Here is a 20,711-nt window from a genome sequence, read left to right as displayed (position 1 = left end):
CAATCCTAATAGACATTGCCCTGACAGTTAATAAAGTGGCAGAGAGTTGTCCTTGATAATAGAATTCCTGTTGCCAGTTTGCCTACTAAACCCAGCAAACCCCTGGGCGATGGTAGAGCCTTTCTTGCATTGTTACTTATTTAGCTCATGTCACACATAACAAGACAGCATTTCCATCATTTGGAAGTGGGTGGTTATTACCTTCCCTTCGCACAGCGTCACTATGAACTCTGCCTTGCAGCTGCGCTCTGACTGCCGTCTGGGTTTGCGTGTGTGTCTCTCCTCCAGTCTCTATTTTTGGTGCATCCCTTTCATTGTAGTTTAATGTTTTTGGCCAGTGTAAGGTGTCATAGTTTGGTCCTTTTTTGACTACATGAAGCGGTGCATTCAAGAAAGGGTCATTTTCTCTGGATCCACTAGTGTGCCTGGCTTCGCATAGCAAACCAGGAAGCAATGCTTTTCTAGAATCAATAACTCAAAGCTAGTTAGAATTCCCTAGGGAGTGGAACCAAGCCTTCACACTGGCCTGTCGTCCGTGGCCCTGGGTGGGTGCTTGTCCATACCTGTTAAGTGACTTCATAAGTAAAAGAACAGAAGAACGCATTTCATTCTGGCTAATTTCCTTGTCTAGAAAAATAACCAAGATCATGTGTTTTTAAGGTGATGGAGCTTGAATTTAATTTTCTTTCAATATAGTTTCAAATATATAGGAAACTTTTAGAAATGTAACATGGAAGTTGGTAGACTTCTGCTCTGGATTTACCTTCATTTACTACCCCCCCCCCCCCCGCCTTCTCTCCCATATTCTTAGACACATGTCCCTGCATCTCATAACCTTCACCATGCACTGCTTGGTCACCTCTTGCCTTACCAGAAGCAAATCAAAAGGGATCTAAAGGCAACCGCAAGACTAGGGTCTGGCTTTCTGAGGCTCTCAACAGAGACTTTGGGAGCTGCTGTTTGTGTCCATCCAGTCCAGGGTCCAGAGTGGGATCATGCATCACATTTCGTTGCCGTGTCTCTTTTCTAAGTTCATATTCAATGAACGTTTTGTAGACAAAATCTGTAGAACTTCAGCTGAACGACACTGTCCATATTTTCTAGTCTTTGGACAAAATAAATTTTAATACAAATTATTTGTTATTGTGTTGGTGTATGGTGATGTGGTGGGGCATACATGCCATGGCACATGTGTGCAGGTCAGAGGACAGCCTTGTGGAGTCAACTCTCTCCCACCTTCACCTGGATTCCAAGGGTCCAACTCCAGTCTCCAGATTTTTATGGCAAGGGCCTTGACCAGTGAAACCATCTCACCGGTCCACACAATCATCTTTAAATGCTAGCAACATGGCATTCTAGCCCTTCTTTGCTTTCCTAAGTTTCTCAGTTACGTTGTTTTCTTGTTTTACAAGTTTCCTTGGTAATCTGTCGTTGGTACTTACTGTGTTGCTAACAGAAATATTTGCCCTTGTGTGGATGCAGGAGTCAACTAGCTAGAACTCTCAGGAAGATTGCACTCTGACCATTGTTAGATTCGTGTATTCCTTCCTTTCTTCTTCTACCAATACAGCACAACCCCCCCCTTCCCCTCCTTCCTCCCTAGACTTGTTTTAATTTCACAATGGGACTTCGCAGCAACGTTAGATTGGTTCTGGCGCAGGCATTTTGATGACCCCTGTCTCCAATCATTATAGTAGCTAATAAAAGCTAGAAAATGACTCTTACCCTGTGAGTCCGATTCCAGTGACGCTCAGAGAGCTCAGCTGTATAAATATGCAGTGCGTTTTTGCTGTGTGAATTTTGATTAAAGTGAAATGCGTATACCATTTAGTTCAACGTTTCTTTTAAATTTAATCACTTCTGAATGTAAAACAATAAGCAGAAATAAAGTGGCATTGGCATCATGAGGGTACAATTCAAAAACAGTGAGAGTCCCTGGTCCTTCTAGAAGCTTCCATAGCACATTCTGGATGGAGCTTTGATTGAAGCAGAAAATGTGGGACAGATGTCATGAGAAATAGATCGATGCCTCTATTTTCACAGTTGTGATACAATTATGAGAGGATCTAGAAATGCCAGCTTTCACCTGGGGTAAGCAGGGGGACAAAACAATACTTCGTCTTGAAGTATACAAGCTAAAATTTCTGAGTTAACATAAAACTCGAAAGCTGTTGCCATGATTATGTTTATGTTGTTGAATTAAAAATTTGATTTTTGGAAAACTTTTCATTTTTCTTTTGAGATTGCTGTGTGTCTTGTGAGCAAGTGGAAGAGGGTATTGGAAGACAGATATGGTAGACTGTGATGCTATAAGAAAATGCCTGAAACCTGGTAATTTATAAATACCAGAAATGTACCCTTCCCTGGCCTGGAAGCAAGAAGGCCCACATGAAGTTGCCTGTAGGTTGGTCGATGAGGGCCTTGTCTGTCTGCCTCCTCCCCCATTCTCCCTTTAAAGGATGTATTTAATTTATGTGTATGAGCGTTTGCCTATATGCACATATGAAAACTGCGCATGTATGCTTTGCTCTCAAGGACACCGGAAGAGAGCATCAGAGTCCTTGGAATTGGAGTTATAAGTTGTTGTGAACTGATGTATGGGTTCTAGAAACTGATTGGGTGTCCTTTGCAAGAGCAGCTAGTGGTTTTAACTGCTGAGCTACCTCTCCAGCCCCCATTAACACCAGGCAGGCTGCATCTTCCACAGGGTAGGAATACAGAGAAGAGAGGGACAAACGAGAGAGGAAGGGAAAGAGGCCTTCCCTTATTCCTCTTGGAAGTTTGTTAATTTCATTTGGGAGGGCAGCCCTCTTGGCATAATCCCGTATTTTTGGGTTGGCCTCATGTATGTAACACTGGCTGCCCAGGGACACATAATGTAGTTGAAGATGACCTTGACCTTCAGATCCTCTGACTCCACTTCCCTAGTGCTGAGATCACAGGCATGCACCACTATGGTTGGTTTGCAAGGGGCTCTTCGAAGAACCTACAACTTTTTGCCTGGGGAACTAGTGCCTCTGCTTAGCTACGTTTTTAGCCCCAAGGAGTAGATAGTGAAAACTTCTGTCCTGTGCGAGGAAAGATGTGATGACAGAAAGCAGGCGCTTCTTCATTCAGCCTATCCCCAGCACACTCCCCACAGGTCTGAGAGCTATATGTAGAGGCCAGTGAAAACCTCTACTCTCTCCCATCTGGGCCTTTCTAAGAGAAGTCAAGTTTCTTCTCACTAAACTCCAGGGGGAGATCCAGGCACCCTTTTGTTGTGGCTTGAATATGTTCCCTCCCAGACTTGGGGTGTTTTAGAAGGGATTGAGAGATAGGCACATAGATGACTTGGTAGCATGCTTGTTTGTATAGCATGCATGAAATCATAGAGTCCACTTCCAGAACTGTATAAATTGGATGTGGTGGCCTACATAACAAATTCAAGACCAGTCAAAGATACATGTGATTCTGCTAGAGCAAAACAAAACAGAGGCAAATTAAAAAAGAACAGTCCATGATGGGCAGTAGTGCACACCTTTAATCCCAATACTTGGTGGCATGGATAGGAACTCTCTATGAGTTCGAGGCCAGCCTGGTCTACAGAGTGAGTTCTAGGACAGGCTCCAAAGCTATACAGAGAAACCCTGTCTCGAAAAACCAAAAAAAAAAAAAAAAAAAAAAAAAAAAAAAAAAGACAGTCCACTCCATTCCATCCTTTATTCAACAAATGCTTGCCAGGGCCTACTTGCCTATTTTGTGCCCATGTTGTTCCATCATGATGGATAGATCAGTGAGGATCCTATGGATGCCCATCTTTGAGGAAGAGGGAAGGAAGGGTAACAGGCTGATGTGAGAAGTAATGATTCAGTGTGTTGGATGGAATGTGACTAAGAAGGAATGTGTGGTCGGGACTGCCCATGGGCCTGTGCGAGAGCTGTGTTTAAGTACTGTAGCCAGCCAAGTCTCTTTAAATAAGGTGCCATTAGAGTGAAAACTAAAGGAAGTTGCAACTTAGCCCTGTTGTTTCAGGGAGAGGGAACAGTTAACAGAGTCCCTTTGGTGGGAGACATGCCCTGTATGACGGAGGATTGTCAAGGAGGCTGCAGTGGCTGCTTGTGGTGATGCAGGTGAGCTTGGTGGATTAGGACTTGGCAGTTGGTTGATGGGCTGGATAGAGATCTGCACATGTGTATGTGAGGGTGTGTTTGTGTGCTGGGCCAGAGGAGATTGGGTGCCTTGCTCTCTCTCTCTCCCACTCCTCCTTTGAAACAGGGTCTCTCGCTGAACACAGAGATGGGTTGGTGACCATCAAGCCCCAGAGACCTTGTTTCTGCCTCGCAGTGCTGTGGTCACAGTTGAACTCAGGTCTTCATGCTTGCCTAACAAGTAATTTTATCTGCTGATCTGTCTCCCAAGCCCCAGCTCAGATTCTAATGATCACTTTGTTGGAAACGGACCTTGGAAGGGATGCTTACTCACTTCCCCAGTGGGGGGGGGGGATGGCGGTGAGAACTGGTAGCTTTGGAGTGAGGTGAGGCCCAGTGACATCGCAGACAGTTGTATAGAGGGCAGATGCCACGGGGTTTCATAAAGAAGTAAAGGCGGGGTTGGAGAGAAAGCCAGCAGTCCGTATTGACACAACTGCGATTTATAAGGCAAGGAGAACAGAGTGGCCATAGACTGATTGGGAGGGAAGTAGGCGGAGCCAGTGTTCTGTGTAGGTGGAGATAAAGGTTCCATAAGAAAGGCTGTGAAGGAGGTAGATACCCAGGCCTGGAGCTGAGAATGCCAGGTTGGTTAATCGCTGCTGAGTGGAATGTTACTCTGCCTCTGACCCCGAGGCTATTCAGGGAGTACGCGTCTATTACAATTCTCCATTGTTAGGAAATGCGTTGTGTAGCTCTTGAAGCTGATGCCTTCTTGCTGCTGCACTTTAGCTCTCAGGCTTTGCCCAACAGATGGAAAGCTGCCCTCGGACACGGCTGAAAAGGGTGTGACCCTGTCCACTCTTCCAGTGTTCTCTTTGCCCTCGGACACAAGACTGTCTACAGTTTGAATAAGCATTTGAAAATAGATAACCCAGCGTTTTTGCTTTTTTCTGGTGTATGTGTGTGTGGCTCTGCATGTGTGTGGCAGCCACAGGTCCACCTTGGGTATCATTCCTTAGATACCGTCTGTCTACCTTGTTTTTGTTTATTGCGACAGGGTCTTTCACTGGCCTGGAACTTGCCAAGTAGGTGAGCACCCAGGATCCACCCGCCTCTGCCTTATTGATGCTGGTATTACATGGCTGTAGTATCACCACAGCTGGGTTTTTCACGAACGTTCTGGAGTGGACTCAGACCCTCATGTGAAGTTCCAAGCACTTTGCCCACTGAGCCGGCTCTGCAGCCCTCTTCTCCATTCTTCTTTTCCCCCATCATTGGATCAGCAAACAGAGTGGAATTGTCTTCTTAAAGCTGAGTTCTCCTGTTTCTTCTCTGTCTTAAACGGGAGCTGCTGGAATGCGTCTCACCTAGGGCCATTTACACTCTTCCAGAACCTTCTCTCAATGGGTTGTGAGCACTGCAGTCAAGTTCTGGCTATAGGAGAGAGGGGGCTGGGCTTTAGCCTGAGCTTTCTTGCACTCTTGCTCCAGGGAGGGTTCAGATGGAGCTTCCTCGCCTCCTACTCACTTGCAGAACATTTCTGCTCTTGGATCTTTTCCTGAAATGGGGTGTGGGTGGAGTTTTGTGTCCTTAGCCAACACAAGAGGTCATTGTGGGGCCAGGTGTGGGCCCCACGCACTGGGCTTTCCCTAGGCTCTGCATCTTACCTCCAAGGCACCACTGGGAGGCATCGTAGCACAGTGTGAACCAGCTTCAGCTCAGGTTCCTCCACTGGATTCCATGTGACCTCGAGCAGGTGGTTTCCCATCCCTGTGCCTCAGTACTCATTTGTTAAGGATGTATGCCTACGCAACAGTGTGGCTGTGTAGAGCCAAGTGAGAAATCAAGTGCCGACCACTGCACACTGGCTTTGGTACAAAAAGTTAATGCTGAAAAATGACAGGTAGCATCATCACCATCCTCGCCACTCTCAGCCCTCTCGACTCCCATATGAGGCTGAAGCAGGCTTTATTAAGTAACTTAATTGGGTTTCCAAAAACAATGCGATAATTGAATGATTATATTCTACTGCATTTATGCCTATATATTCATACATGGCTTTTAAATCTGTGCTTGTATATATCCATGAAGCTTTCTTTTACAAATATATGGGATTACATTTTGTAATCACTGAACCTTGTTGAAAAATATTCCCCTCTCCAAACCCATTGCTGTAAGGGGTCATTATATAGGCTACCCAGAGGGAAAAAATCACCTGCAAATGGAAGTGAAGAAGAAAAAATACAAGGAAACTACCTCAGTGTTAAAACATGGCCAGCTGCAAAGTGCATTAAAACAGATGTATGTGCTTGTGTGTGTTGGTGTGGTGACGGTGGGTGCATTTGTGCCATGGTGCATCTGTGGAGATCAGAGGACAACCTTGGCCATTGATCTTCACCTTGCACCTTGTTTGAGATAGCGTCTCTTGTTTGCCACTGTGTATACCAGGCTGCCTGGGGAGTCTTTTTTCTTGACATCCCCTCTCACCATAGGAGTGCTGGGGTTGCAGAGATGCACTATGGAACCTGGCTTTTACCTGGGTTCGGGGAATCCATACTTGAAGGGAAAGGACTTTACCAACTGGCCTATCATCTCCCTGGTCCCAGAGTCCATGTTTTTATAACCTGAGTTGACACTGGCATTGCCTGGGATTGTTTGGGTTTGCACGGCACAGACTAAGCTGTGTTGGGGTAGGAATAAACATTTTTTTGATCAATGCTACAACTTGTAGACTTGTAATCAGGAGCAGCTTATCAGCAGCTTTTCAAACTCTGGACATTCCACACAGAATGCCCCATGGAGGAAATAGAGCACTCCGTGAGTGCTTTCACAGTTGAATTCCGCACATATGAATTATGACAAGCGAGCTGGCTGCACTGTGGTTTGTTGTGTCTGCTCTGGTTCCTACTTTTAAAGTTGCAGTTGCATTTGGTCATTTGAAGCTTATTTTCACAGTCTGGCCAAGCCAGCGGGGTCCCAGGGCTCTGCAGGGGACACAAACCGCCTGCCTATAAGTTGGAGTGCTCAGTAGATAAGCATTTCAAGACAGCATTGCATCATACAAAAGAACTTATGAGCTTATTTAACATACACTATTTGACTTAATTTAGATATTTAATGGAAAGAAAAGCCTTTTATCACCACCGAAGGAAAGAACTGCCAAACACTGGGAGGCTTGGTGGAAATATTATAACGGATGCACTGTCTGCAAATGTATTTCCCCAGCTTACATAATGGGGTGTTTAATAATAGTTGTTTCTTTGAATTTAGCACACATGTATCAGACATTTGCACTTTGTAAATTATATGCGGTGGTTCAAGAAACTTCATTTATTAAAGATTGGTTTTAATGAAGAATATACTGATTTTAAAAAATGACCATCACCTTTGACTTATGTTTATCTCACCAGCCCAGATTCAGAGCTCTTGTCAGGAATACTTTCTGCTCTGCCTTTGTATAAATATAAACATGAGCACTAGCTCAGCCTCCAGACCTGACTGGCTACAGCATTCATTGGTGGGTGTTTTGTGTGGTAGGCATCGGCTCCCTCTGCAGATCTGGGGCTAGTATGAGTGGGGTTGGCATCTACCATGCTGCTGGGAGCAAGCTACATGTGGAGGTCTAGGGGGACATCTTGTACTTGCATGTCCCCATCTACACTGCACACTGGTAAACATGTTAGCATGGTGGTTTCCACTTGTACACCCCAAGCTGGGGAGATGGGGATAAGCAGATTTCCTGGGGCTCACTGGCTAGCATCCAAGCTGAAGTGGAGAGTTCTAGGTTAGTGAAGATACTCTGTCTCAAAAAATATCCTGGATGGACTTAGGAGGTTAGTTAACATAGACTGCTTGACTGTAGATATATCAAGGTGGGGAGGCCTATTTATTTATTTATTTATTTATTTATTTTTATATTATCTCCAAAGGAAAGAACTACCAAACATTGAGAGGTTGATTTAAAATATTATAACAAATAGAAGCCAAACAGGGTGGCACCTGAGGGAAATGACATTGTAGGGTGACCTCTGCTTGTGTACGTACATACATAAACAGAAGATAAAATGTGATCATTAGGATAGACTCTAATCCTGTGTGATGTACACAGAGAGAGGACCATGCAATGAGGTGAGAGACCCCCATGCATATAATTCAAGGAGAGAGGGCTCAGAAGAGGTCTAATTTAATAATGGATTGGTCTTAGAGTTGTAGCACCTAGAATGATGAGAAAATGAATGTCTGATGTTTCATATCGGGAGCAAATGAGGATGTCTACAGGGCATGTGTCACTTGAAAAATCTGATTCTAGAAGGTTAAAATATAAAAAGGATGGCAAGAGAAACTCCTGAAGACTGAAAATGTGCACATGGAGTGAGAGCCATGTTGTCACGCATGGAAGTGATAGTCACAGAGACCAGGATTGAGAGCTTGAGTGCTGGATGTAGTGCTAAGGAGAATGTGTGCATGATCTGTCTGTCATTGCTATAGTCCTGTTGGGTAGAAGCCCTCAGTTCTTCCATCAAGTGATTGGAGAGACTTAGGGGGGTTGAGCGCCAGCATGGTGTAGGAATTGGTATGTGAAGCCAAGTGTTATGCCATACATCTGTCCAAGTTGTTTCTTTAGCTGCTGAGAGCTTGAATCGAGGTGGATGGGACTCTGGGACCAGTCACGTTGGTGAGCAGAGGTTGGGGCACATTGTCTTGAAACCATATTTGAGCCTCATCTATAGAGAGGGGTGTTCAGCTTGGTGAAGGAGTGACAATAAGAATTTCTAAAGCCAGTGAGTGACTGATGGCAGCCACATTCACTTGTATGTGTTCACCCTTACAGTGGTCCTTAGGCAGCTTCTACACAATTCTGAAGACACTTCTAATCATAACTAGTCCATACAGGGTCCCTAGCTGGTAGGGAAGTATGCCTGTCTCTTGGATCTGCCCAGCAGTTCCATCCTTCACAGGAAGAAGAAAGAGGGCTCCTGTCATTGTGTGTGTGTGTGTGTGTGTGTGTGTGTGTGTGTGTGTGTGTGTGTGTGTGTACACATAATACAGGGTCTCTCATTTGCTTAGAGCTTGCCAAGTAGGCTAGACTGGATAGCCAGTGAGCCCCAGGGATCCACTTGGCTCCACGCCTCCAGCGGCGGGATTATAAGTGTGTGCCACCACGTCTGGATTTTTATGTAGGTTCTGGGAATCAAATTCAGGTTCTGTGTTCGCAAGGCAGACACTTTATCAACTGAGCTGTCTCCCTGACCCCAATTTAAAACAAACAAAAAACATTGTCCCTCCTTCCTCTTATTGCTGAAGTGATTTATGATAAATATAAAAAAATTCAAATGAAAACAAAGCAAAAGTAAGTAAAACAGATCTTTAGCTTCACCCCAGAAAGGGTTACTGCTAGCTCCCCCCCCCCCTTTTCTCCTGGCTGCTTTTCTCATTCTTTTTTTTCCACCTAGGAAAACATACTTAGTGTAGCTATAAATATACTAATGCCCTCATGCGGGGCACCTTTGGTCAGAAGATGGCAAGGGCTTTGCGGTAAGACTTGGATTTACACTCTAGTTGTCCCTTACTTATTACTTCACTTTGGATAGTTATTTTTCTGTCCCCATTTTCTGCCTCTGAATTGGGGCTGATAAACCTTATTACCAGGGGTTCTGTGATAGCCTAGCCTATCACAGCAAATACTCTAACCATTACTTGAAGAAGAGTAAATTTTTATAATACAGTTTTGTTCCTTAGCAACATATCATTCAATGAATAATTTGGGGCATAGGGATGACTTGGGGGGGCGGGTGTCATAAGTCCTTCCACATCCTTGTTTATTTTTCAGTGCCCCTCTAGTGTTTCATCCTCATTATGAATCATAATTTATTTGGGTTTTGGTTGACACTTTCCTTAGATTTTTATGTACTATAGATAATGTTGTGATGTATTCCTTTGCGACCTTGCGCTGAATTTTCCCCCAGTGACCACTATTTCATTAGGATCCATTCTGAAGGCCAAACAGGAATGAGTGGTTTTCTGTCTACTGAAGCAGCACTAAATTACCCTTGAGATGGGTGCCCACTTCTGCTTGGAAAACCTTGCTATCATTTTACATTGATGGCACAAAATAAAATAGGCATAATTATGGTGTCAGGCTCCTTGACCCATGTCCTGTAGTATCAGAAAAAAAAAAAAACAGAACAAATGAACAAACAAGCAAAAATCCAGCTACTCTTAGATTTGAATAAGAGAGAGAAGTTGGAGACGTTGACGTTCACTTCACTGTGTGCTCCAGGTAGACAGAGAGTAGCTGTCCTGTGTACAGCCCATCTCCACAGGCACTGGGCTCAGTTGCTGGCACTGCCATCTTCTTCATTGTTTTTAAAAAAGAAAGATTTTTTATTTTTTTAATTGGATGTGAATATGTGTGTCTGAGTGTGTATATATGCACCATGTACTTGCAGATGTCAGAAGAGGCCAGAAGAGGGCGTTAGAGCCCATGGACTTAGAGGAGGTTTTGAGCTGTCTTGTGTGGTGCTGGGAACCTGTGTCCTCTGCAAAAGTAGCATGTAATCTTAACTGCTGAGTCGTTTCTCAGTTCCTTGGTGTTGTCCTTTTTTCCTGTTCTGTTCCCCTTTTCTTTCCCTCTCCTGTTCCCCTGCCCCTGTCCTCCGTGTAAGGCTCAACTTTATTGGAAAGGCTTCCTGGTAGAATCTATAATTTCATCCTTCTGTCGTTTTCAGATAGTGGTGGAGTGCAGGGCTTACCACAGGGCAGTCAAGTTCTCAAGTGGTAAGCTTCCACTGCAGCCTCATAATCTCCTCCTGTAGACTCCACGCAGAAAGGCAAGGAGAGAAGACAGACAGTGCCCGTGGTTGTGAGTCAGAAGGAAGAGAGAATCCTAAGGAGTCTGAGTGATAGAAAGCATCCCCCTGGCACACCCTCATGGGCCATACAGCCCTCTCCTCACCCCCATTCTCAGTATACTTGTCCCGTGGTACCTTGAATAGTTGACTTGGCTCCATGATTTCTTGCTTCCCAGGATTTGCCTGACTCCAAGCTGGAAGCCAAGAGATTTTAGGTCATGGGAGGCAATCTGGAGGTCTGAGTAGAATTATAGCCCAGCATTCCCATTTAACTATGTCTTGGGAGTCTTTCCAAGCATACTCACGTTTTCCGTCAAGCTGGGGAAGAGTGGCCCCCCATAGTATCCAGTGCCAGTGGAGGAGACCTGGGTTTCACATAGCTGTGGCTAACTCACTTGCTCACTTCTTCAGCCTGGATTTTTCCCATCTGCAAGATTATGATATTGACTTTTGCTGTTCTTGTAAGCATAGTAAGCAGCAGGATGATGATCATGAATGTACAATGTGTACTCAGCATGCACTGCAGTGAGGGTTTCCTGTGTCCTTGTATTAGGACTTGTTCTCTGTAGACTACCCCATTGCCTACTTTCTGTTTTGAATACCCCAGTGGAGGCCATACTATTCCTTCTTTTTCTCTTGACAACAGGTCTTTCACCTCCTTGAGTCTTTGACGCTTCTTTAAATGATACTCACTCACTACTCACCAGCTCTTCTGGCCTCCAGGATTGCAGAATGATGGATCACATCCTTCTGGCTTTGGAATGCATGTTCTTTCTTTCTCAATAGCACGCAACAATGGGCTAGTCTTTTTCTTCTTATCTACTTACTGTTGTCTTATTTGTAGAATTTTCTGGAAGTTCTTCCTCAGTCATTTCATTACTCATGTACTTCTCAGTTTTAAAGACTGAGGAAAATGACTTTGAGGCAGAGGGTCAGAGAGTGTCTGGCTGGAGACTCCTTCCTGGTTGAGTCACCTGTCTGCTCAGATACTAAAGGCTGAAGCATGCCTGATGACTCGGCCCTGGTCAATGTCTCTCCAGTGTGAAACTTCATTTCTGCTCCTTTTAAGTGGTGGGAGCTTTGATTCTACTGTGGACAGTTCCAAACCTCTCCCAGGATCATATGCTTGGGCTTATGTAGCCTAGAATTTTCAGAAATGTTGCCTCCTATTTGAGGAATGATATGTGACATGGAATTGTTTAAAAAAAAAAAAAGATGAGACCGAATGTCGTCATTATACTGAAGGGAAACCCAGGCTTTGACAAGCTATCTGACATGTGGGAGGTCTCAGATAGTTGTCAGCAAAGCTGAGATATAAAGGACTTTCCCATTAATTTGTCATGTAATATATACTCACCCCTGGGACACTATTTTTCCATCTACTAAATCTAGGTGAGGAACTATCTATGATGGATTTCCTTTCTTGATAGGATCTGAGTGCTGGGAATGGTGACCACCTCCATCAACTCTTGGCTCCTTCTAAAACCCCCATCCAGTATATCTTTATACCGTGCTGAAATTCTGGAAAACACATTTTTGTGTGTTTGCATTCCAAGTCTATGAGCATTGTACATTATTCTCTGCAATAGTGTCTCTGCCTTCTGCTGTCATTTTCTGTCTCTAGGGTCACATATGCTGGAATACAGCTTGGTAACTGAGTTAAATATAGTGGTATAACAGCTTAGTAGGCTTAAATTAACTAACTAACTAATTAATTAATTTTGTGTGTGCATGTGTGCAGTTGCACTTGAATATGTATACTCACGTGTGTGAAGACCAAAAGTCAACATAAGTTATTCTCCTCAACCTCTCTACACCTTATTTATTGAGATAAGGTCTCTTGATGAACTTGGAGCCTGTCAATTCAGGTAGACTGGTTGGCTAGCAAGTCCTAGGGATTCTTCCCTCTCCATCCTCCCACCAGAACTGGGAGCACTGGGATTACAGGTACATGTTGCTGCCTCCAGTATTATTGCTGTTATTACTATTAGGTTTAACTAGTATTTTTTATTTTACACATATGAGTGTTTTGCCTGTATCTTGTGTGTTCTTTAATAACAAGAAGAATGTATTAAATCCATGTGGATGCTGGAAACCAAAGCTGGGTCCTCTGGAAAAGCAGCTAGTGCTCGTGACCACTGCTCTGTCTCTCCAGCCACCTATCCTTAGGTGTTCCCGCCCCCAACATGCCCTGGCTGCCTCAGTGCGTTCTAAGGATCGAACTTAGGTTCTCATGCTTGCTTGCAAGTACTTTATCAACCATTTTCTCAGCTTTTTTTTTTTTTGACTTAACTTGGACATGAGCTGATGAACTTTAGGGGTTGAGTGAGAGTATTTGTTTAAACAAAGAATTTTTGTCTGTATTTTTGTTCCTTCAAGTAATTTCTAATTAACCCTAACATCTTGCAGTAAGATAGCTTTTGTTTCTTATTGGAATATTAGGGCACAAAGAACTCTCTAGAAGAGAGATTTGGCCTAAGCACAATGGGATTTGACTGTAGACTCCACAGAACATTCTTTTGGTGACTCTGTGTAACCAGTGCTTTTAAATACTAGTTGAAGGACCATTGGTTTTCTCAAAGATACTTCCTTTTTTATGCCTTCTCCAGATCATATTTTCTCCCTTTCCACTGATGGGAGGAATTGCGTTTTTTATATTCAAAGCCAACTTAAGGTGGTAAACGAATTACATGATTTCATCTTCACAGGAGCCACTGACCATTTACTAATCTTAAAGCAGGCAGAAATCATTACTCAAAACAGGTCTCAAAAAAATTAGTCGCCAATCCCGTGCCCTGGTTGGTTTCTCCATTCTTTGTGATGTTCCATTTTCCCTTTCTTATCAACTGTTAGTTATGTGGGTCATGTGACCTCTTCCCAGAGAGCCTGGCTGTTAAGAATGGACATGGCTACCTCTGGTGTTCCCGCTGGGGAAACTGAGACAGTCTGCTCTTCCCTACCTTCTGCTGGACCCAGCATTTGAATTTCTATTTTTTCAGTAGCATCGTATTTATCAACACAACCAGCATGATTTTTGTTCTTGTTCAGTAGAGAGCCTTGCTTACCCCCCAACCTGGCTCAGGCCTTTGAATAAAAAATATAGGTTTGCCTTCCCCATGTGAAGATAAAATAATGTAATTTGTTTACCACCTTGAGTTGTTTACCACAGACCGGAAAATATGTTTTGAATTTCAGAGTGTGAAAAACAAGTGTGCTAGCTATCAAAAAAAGCTCTCCCTTCAAATAAACATGTTTGGAGAACAAGACACAAAACAAAATACTTTATCATGAGAAGCCTGGCCAATCAATTGTGTTTACCACAGAAACCTTATAAAGGACCCAGATGGCAGCCAGCTTTCTGTTCGCTTGCCTGTCATTTCAACCTCCCTTGGGCCTTAGGGACAGAGACACCACCTTCTCTGCCAGCAGGCAACCAACCTCAGGCAACCCTGCTGGCCTAGCTAAGCCCAGCTTGCTATGGGAATGGGGTAACGGATTCATGCCTTGTGTTGTTGAATTGAACCATGAGTGGGGGGTACTTGTGAAATTGAGCTTGGGATCCTGGAATTTTCAGTAGCCATTCTTGTAGTTTGGCTGCCAAGTAGGCTTGTGGGAACTCTTCCTGGCTCCTGCAGGAGCCCCAGATGAGCATCATGTGGGAGGCCCTCTGTGCCCTGCTCTATTGTGTAAGTGTATAAACTATGAATCATCATCACCTGTTTCCTACCCATCTCATGAGGGAACTGAAAAGCTCAGATGGGAAACTGGGAAAGGACCATTGCTCCTTCAGTAATGTCTACATGGGCTTTCAGGGTCCTCAGAACCACAGAAGATCTCAGCCGATGCTCCTTGAGCTATCAGTGGTGTGTTTCGGTGTCGGGGAGCTGGCTGTGGGAGAGTGACCCAGCTAGCGGTAGCTCCCGGGGAGGCTGCTAGCCTGGGGAAGGTTTCAGGACTTGAGGATTGTAGGGGTAGAAGAGGCCTGTGGAGCAGTTAGACTCATTGATGATGGCCTCCGATGCAGAGGGAGTGGATGAGATTTTCATGAATGGATTGAACAGATCTGTCATTGCTGTGACAAACACCCAAGAATAGACAGAGCAGAGAAGATTCATTTTAGCTCAGAGATTCATTCAGTCCATGGTCAGCTGACTCCATTGTGGACCTCAGATGAGGATGAACATCATAACCAGGAGCATATGGCCAAACAAAACCCCCACCTTCTGGCAGACAGGAAGCAGAGGCAGAGGAGAAGACCCATCCTTCCATGACCTGCTTCCCCTAAATTGGCCACACCTCCTACTTTTTTACCAACTTTCAGTAATACCATCTTATTATATATCTGTTGAGGAATTAATATGATGATTAGGTCAGAACGCTCAGAATCCAATTAACTTCTCCCAAATCCATAAACACGTGTAAGGGAACCCAGCCACCAATACATGGTGGCTGTGGGGGACATTTCTTTAAAATCATTGCAACTAAATAAGCCTATAGTGTTCATGTAAACATTAGTCTGGTTCTCCAGTTCAAAGGGTCTTCAGGGTTACACCCACTGCGTGGCATAGCTAGGATGAAGCCCAGTCAGTTCTGCAGCCCACACTCCTGGGGACTGTACTGTACTGATTCGAAAATGTACTGAAGCTTCCAGGATAAGCAAGTTTACAGTTGTTCACTCAAGAGCACACTTGTCTTCAGTGCCTTATTCCCTGTCAGACTTGTTTGAGCCTTGGCCTGGCTGTCACAAGGGCCGTTTTCTGGTGGCCACACTGAAAGACAGAATATAGACAGAAACTGGACCTAGTCATAAGATCCCCTGGAGAGGAATATAGTAGGGTGCCCTTCTCATTGGAAGGTAAATGCTGTGTGGCTGAGCTGCAAGCAGTGGTCCTCTTGCGTGGACTCATGGGAGCAAGGGTTTTGGACGATCAGAAGTGCTGGAGAGTGGTAGCATCTTCTTCTGGGTAGGTGCCAGCAAGGAGGCTGTGACAAGGGTATTAAATTGGCTCCAGTGGAGGAATCCAAGACTCCAGCTCTTTCTCCTCTGTTTGCCTGATGGGGAGCACATGGCTTCATAAAAAGAGAGGGATATGAATAAGGATAAAGGCAAGATTCTGCTTCTACTGGGACGCTGGTTTGGGGTGGGTTGGGGGTGTGAGTGTTGAGAGGTAAAGAGGGGTTGGGAGGATGGTATGTTGCTCTTCCTCTTTCTCGAAGAGAGACTAGGTTACCTCTTTGGACCTGGAGCTTCTTAGCAGGGCTCAGCTCAGGAAGGCATAGAGATCATGGAAGAACCCCACTAGGCTTCACATTTCAGAGGAAATGTCCGGCATACTCTGTTTGGTGTGTGCATGGAAAAGAGAGACATAAACAAACTGGAAAGGTTCTCGTTAAGCCCTGATGATCTAGAAAAGTAATTATGGAGAATATCATATTCTTCCTGTGGTATAATTAAGCTAGTGGGTTCACTTAAAACTTTGTTTTTGAACATACATACCAGAATGTTCTCTGATGAGTTGAAAGAATTCTTCATAGAGTTTAGAGGAATAATGATTAGTTCTCCTCGGGAACTTAATTGCCACAGTATTGGTTCCGTGACCCATCTGAGTAAATAAGACGACAGTATTCACTCGGGTACTAGCACCTCTGAGACCTCAGCTTACTGCTCATTCAGAGCACACCTGAGTTATTGTTGCTGCCCTAAAAAGAGCAGCATTATTTGTTCTTCTCTGAGCCTTCCTAGTTGAGGCAGATTGGCGTTTTATTTATGAGCTGACAGCACTCCATTTGTCGCATTTTTCTTCTTCCCCTCAACCGAGGTGCTTTTTGAACTGGGTTCACTGTTGTCAGAAAGTTATTCACAGGGTGGTGATGGAGCCTGCTCCGCCCACCTCTGTTCCCTTTCTATTTTGGTGCCATTTGCAACAAAGGAAATGAAGTTAGTAAATTAGTGCAGCCTTGGAAGCTCTCACGCTCACTTTCTCAGGTTGTGTAACGAGTTAGACACAGTGGGCCCAGCCCTCCTGTAGCTCCTGGGGACTGAAGGAAACTGTAGGAACCATTAGAGATGTCTTTGGTCAAGGGGCTCGAGGTCTTCTCACTAATCTGATTTACATGTTTCAACAACAACAACTCTCACTACTTGGTTGGATTTGTTGTTAAACATTTTGCATGTTTGTGCCTACACACATGTTTCGATTATGTGTGCACACACTTGTAGATTTTGCATTCTTAAATGAAGAGACACTTGATGGGCAGCATACAGAATGAGACTTTTGAGTCAAGGGTTCCTGAAGGAAATAGATGGCTTGTATTTCTTGTAAGGCCAAAGGGACAAGGGCATGGTGGGCCCCCTGTAAAGGGGGAGACAGTCATCAGGATGGATGCCAGGCAGGAATTGTGAGCAGTTAAAGAGGAACTTAGTCAGTCTGCAGAGCCCAGTGCGGCCAGAGCTGGGGATTGCATGTCCTGTCTTCTTTTTTCTCCAGAGGGGACACCTGTCATTGGGTAAACCCAACTAGAGTTCGGAGGAATCTTGTGGACCCAGCCCAGGTTGGGAAGTGTTGGGCAGAGAACTGGGAGAAGCCAATAGCGAACCATTCCTGCATCTTGTCAGGGAATAGTTTTGTATATTATGCTGCCGTGTTTTCCCTGGTGAGCCTCTCAGAAGAGGTCCAAATGGAAAACCCATCCCCTAATCTTCAGCAGGGCTAAGTGAGAGGGCATCCAGCTTCATAACAGAGATTCTCAGCCAGAATACCAGTGTCACTTGAGAACTTTCTAGAAACTGCCAGTCTCTATGTTAGATCAACCTCCTGATTTAGAAACTAGGGCCTGTGTTTTACAAAGCCCCATGTAGAGCCTCTTGCTTGATCAAAATGGAAAACCACCCCTGGGGGCTTATGGACAGAGCCTCACTGGAATGTAAGCTTGGAAATGCCTCATGCATGAATTCACTGCTTGCGATTCTGCTGGCCCTCGGTCCTCCCTTTTAGGTTAGACAGTCTTCAGTAGAAATGGAATCCTGATTACATGCAGGACTTGGGGGAGGGGGGCAGCCACTCTGTACAGTCCGTGCCTTTAATTTCCCACTTCTCCTCTCAGCCAGAGCCACGCAGGGCGGTTCCCCAGCAACCCAGGGTTTGGGAGGTTGTTTTTTGAAAAATAGATGCAAAGCCTGCCTGTGCTGTTGTTGTTTCCCGGTGCCTGGCAGTGTTTGGTAAACAACTTGATTGCTGGGTCCTGGCCTCCAGGGAACCACAGCTGCTCTTCCCAGCTCCCTGCAGACTTTTGTACCAAGCAGTGATTGCTTCAGGGGAAAATAAACAGGGTGAACAAAACAAGAAAACAGCACTGTTGTTTTGTGGCTGCCTCTACCTGTTTTTCCCAGAGCTGTTTTGCAACCAACAGCCCTGGGCTTTGGTTCTTTTGCTTTAAAAAAATAAAATAAAACAAAACCAAAGAAGAAGAAAAAAAATCCAAACAAAACAAAGCAGGCTCCAGTAGACGTCCCTTCTCTGTGGCTAGACAGTGGCATTTGCAAGTAGCCACAAGGACTTGCAAAGCCTTGGAAAGGAGCTACTGACCACTGCCAGGATGTATGCATTTTTAAATATGTAAATGGAAAAAGGAGAAAGCTTCATCCTTTCTAATGACCCCCAGGGTGGTAATCTGGCTTTTCAGATCTCTAGGAAAACAGATTGAATATGGCACAATTAATGTTTGAGCACTTCTAGGCTTTTTCTAAAATATTTTAATGGGCTTTTAATTTATTGCAGCTCTTGATTAGCAGGTTGGAGCAGTGTTCCAGCTGACCTCCCAGGCTCAGGCCTCTTTGGGGCTGGAAGGGAATGGAGGAGCACAATGCCCCCCGAGGTGCTTACAGCCCAAACTGCCCAGGACTGAGCCCTTAATGTCTTGGCTTGGAGCGCTCAGAGAGAAATTCAGTGGGCTGCTGCAGTTTCCAGGGGTGTCTGGTAGACACGCAGCTCTCCGAAATCTGATGGTGCAGGTCGGTATGGAGGGCAGGGATCTGCTTATGAAGCTAGTGCCTTGGTTTGTTCTGCCAGCCTGGACTTGGTGATTGACATAACTACAGTGTGAGGAAAGAACAAATAAGCTCTGAGTACGAAGTCTAGGATGTGTGTGTGTGTGTGTGTGTGTGTGTGTGTGTGTGTTCACATATATTTAAATTTTTTGATACCCGCCCTTTGCTCTATTAATGCATTTACTTGTTTCCTCTCAAGTCCATTATTTTGGCTCACCACTACATATTGAAATCAAAGAACTGTCCTTCAAAATCATTTTCTTTTAGCTTACCATTAGTCCTCAGGAAGAAGTGGTAAACTCCTTTTTTTTTTTTTTTTTTGGTCTGGAAGGCTCTCTTTTCACCTTCTGTTTTGGAAGATAGTTTTTCTGGGTATACACTTCCAGGTAGACTGCTTTTGCCTCTGGGCAGTGTCCTGGATAATTTATTTGGCTATCTGTCTTTCTTCAGTGGCTCTATCTTTCATTTCTGGAGCCCAGAGCAGTTAATAGTGTTAGTAAGTTACAAAGCGGAGTGGAGGCAGTTTCTGTGTCTGGTGGATGCTCATCCAAACACCCCCAAACCAAACAGAATTGCCCCACAAACCACAGTGGAAGTTGGTCCTTTATTTCTGGGTATTCCTGGTTACTCTTCTGCATTTTAAGTGAAGCATGGCAGAGTTGCTGAGCTGAGTCCCAGGCTGTGGCTTGACCCACCAGTGGCTTGACTGGAAAGCTGCCCTTCACATAGGAAAAACAAAAACAAAACAAACCCTTGGGGGCAGCCAGCATCCAGGCTCAGTCCTCACTCGAGATGCTTTGCTGGCTCTTTATCACTGCCTAGCCCGCGGCTCTTCGGTGGGAGTTGGTACTTTGCTGCCCTGCTGCTGCCATCCCAGTTTCTAATCCCTTCTAACACTGGCTGAAGACAGTTCCTCTAGAAAGGAATCAGCTGACCAGAAACTTTTTGTGGTTAACCCCGCCTCCTCCTGCCTTCACTGGCACTACTCCTGGGCTTCGGAACTGTTCTAGAATCAGAGACAAAAGAGTAACTTTAACCATTCTTTGCTGCTTCTGTTTCTCCTCCTCCTCCCCTTCCTCCTCCTCCTTTTTCTCCTTCCTCCTCCTTCCTCTCCCCTCCCTCTTCTTCTTTAAATATAAACTATTAAGGATATTAGGTGCTGTCTTGGAACAGTTCTGGAATTCTGCTGGGAGGAGATCTGGCTTAGTGTACTTGTCTGTGGCAGCAGCAGCTCTAGAAACCCCACTGTGTGTTGCTATGTGCCTAGTAATTGTGGGTGCTCCAGCTCTTCCTATACTTGAAAGGGAGCTTTCCCTGAAGAACGGTGAAGTGTCTTCCATGAGGTCTCATGGCCAAGACTCAGCTGAGCCAACCTGCTTCAGAAGCCTGTGTCAGAAGGCCATCTAATTTAGGATCTGAGACTGCATTTGTGCAGTGGCTTGGAAAAGTGTGCATTTCTCAGAGTAAGCATTACAGAGCCCAGTCCCTGGGATTCTCTGTGCCTCAGTATCTATAGTAGATACTTGGTAATACAAATTCTATTCTATTCTATTCTATTCTATTCTATTCTATTCTATTCTATTCTATTCTATTCTATTCTATGCCACGCCACGCCACGCCACGCCACGCCACGCTAATCCATTCCAATTCAGTCCATTCCATTCCATTCCATTCTATTTC

The 20,711-nt window shown here is 44.7% G+C and overlaps 1 protein-coding gene across 2 annotated transcripts in view; it reads left to right on the top strand.

The window, feature by feature from the left end:
• The window catches only part of Eif4e3 (eukaryotic translation initiation factor 4E family member 3), a 263,456-nt gene that overhangs the window by 240,557 nt on the left and 2,188 nt on the right, over positions 1 to 20,711 (top strand). The gene's annotated exons all lie outside the window — the stretch shown is intronic.

Source organism: Peromyscus maniculatus, chromosome 3 (assembly GCF_049852395.1).
Source record: "Peromyscus maniculatus bairdii isolate BWxNUB_F1_BW_parent chromosome 3, HU_Pman_BW_mat_3.1, whole genome shotgun sequence".
Lineage (NCBI taxonomy): Eukaryota > Metazoa > Chordata > Mammalia > Rodentia > Cricetidae > Peromyscus > Peromyscus maniculatus.
Note: the sequence above shows the minus strand (reverse complement) of the source record. Positions and strands in the feature narration are given on the sequence as shown.